We start from the raw sequence: 2,031 nt of genomic DNA, 5'->3' as shown, positions 1-2,031 counted from the left end.
GAAAACATGTATTTGTGTGGGCAGAAGTAAATCCAGAAATAAATTGACAGTGATAGCAGTGAAATAAATAGCGCAGTGAATAGTGATATATCACCAGTAGTGTAAATAAATAGAATAATTCATAACCTAAGTGAACCGGTTTTATAATAATGTTGGACTTACTTTTGCATCTAAGGGTTGATACTAATGCAGCATTACAAGGGTGAGCCTTGTGTTAGACTAATTTATTGAATTATTAACATCCTATTTATACCAAAATTATTTACATTGGTCTTATGGTACTAGATGTTTCAGCAATTTACGTTTGTGTGTATAAATGTCTACGACCTAGTTGGTCGCACTGTGTCGCGATTTTACTAAGTCGGCACAAATGAAGCATTTTAATTGTTGTACTTATGAATGGTTTATTGATATAGCGAGTGTTCCCACAAAAGTATAAATGGGAAAATAAGTAGTAAACTTTTAAATGTAGTAAAATTAAACCATTATTACTCATAAACACGCATGCACACTTTTCTGGTAAGTGCATTCTTAAATGTCTTTCAAAATTCTCAAATATTTTCGAACATTCTTACGAACAAAGCCTTGCTTGAATGAAGTTATTCGAATTAGAAAGAGAAACTGACGCTTTTGTTATACATTGTAATTCACTTCCACACACACACACCTGTTCCAACCAAACCCGCACATCTAAGAAACTACTTTCTTTAGTATAAGGTGTTTATTAATTGTATAAGAAATTAAAATAGTTGGGCATAGGTACTAATACCTAAAAAGTACGCGTATACCCACTGCGGTTAGATTGTAAGTTTAGTCGAAGGATGTTTTAAACAAAATTTTGTCCCTATTACACAACATCGTCTGTATTATCCAAATTTGATTTACTAATACGGTGTTCGAAAATAGAAAAAAGAAGGTTTCTCTTAAGTGGCAGCCATGTGAAACTTGGTTCCAATCGAAAAAGGTTAAAGGAAAAGTTGTTTAAATTGCCAAAATATGGGGTTATGTAAAAAATCGTAAATGGTTTGTTTTCTTTTATTGACATCGGGAATTTTAGATACGTTGAATTTTCTTTATTGTAATGAAATGAAACTTAAATTTTTCTGTCAAACTAAGTTTCGGTGAATTTGCATTTCCTTATAGGTACCTCCATACCTACATCTTATCCATTTGTGAACTTTTGGAGTCATTTGAACCGAATCAAAACACATTTGAAATCGCCGTAATTTTTTGAGTAGACCAAATATTTTGGCATTCTAAACAACTTTTTTCTATAGCTTTATTCGATTGGACCAACATATCATAGGGCCGCTATTTAAACAAAACCTTATTTATTTATTTTCAAACACTTTGTACAGTAAATCAAATTTGGCTAATACATACGATCTTTTAGTAAAATAGGCAGTTTGACCGGAAAAAGTATATATTGCATACTGTAGCGAGCACGAGTGTGTTTTGTGCAACTGGAACACATGTGCGTGAACGGCTTATCGATTCGCCGACTAGCCGTAGGCGCTTTTCTTCATGTGTGCCGTTTTTTAATAAATGTGTTTATCGTATCTGCGTTCTGGGAAAGCCGTTAAACAGTTCAAAGAAAAAATAAACTATCCGGATGTTTCCAAAAGGTCCCAGAAAGTAAAAAGAGTATTTAAAGGAAGAGACGATCGCTGAGAGGAGAAGAAATAAATTGACTGTTGCAGAAGTGAATCGAGAAATAAATTGACAGTGATGCAGTGAAATAAATAGCGCAGTGAATAGTGATATATCAACAGTAGTGTAAATAAATATAGGGTTGTTCGGAAAGTCATTTCGTTTTCTTTTGTGGAAATGAAAGACAGTTTTCGTATAATAAACAAATACTTTATTAAATTATATATTGACCGTTCTGGTCCAACACCTTTTGCCATCTTTCTGGTAGTAGCATAATTCCACGCTCATAAAATTTTTGGTCTTTGCTGGCAAAAAACTGATCGAGGAGGTTTTTGACCTCCTCATTTGAGGTGAAGGTTTTACCGTCTAAAAAATTTTGGA

Source organism: Agrilus planipennis, unplaced genomic scaffold (assembly GCF_000699045.2).
Source record: "Agrilus planipennis isolate EAB-ADULT unplaced genomic scaffold, Apla_2.0 scaffold97, whole genome shotgun sequence".
NCBI classification, from domain to species: domain Eukaryota; kingdom Metazoa; phylum Arthropoda; class Insecta; order Coleoptera; family Buprestidae; genus Agrilus; species Agrilus planipennis.
Note: the sequence above shows the minus strand (reverse complement) of the source record.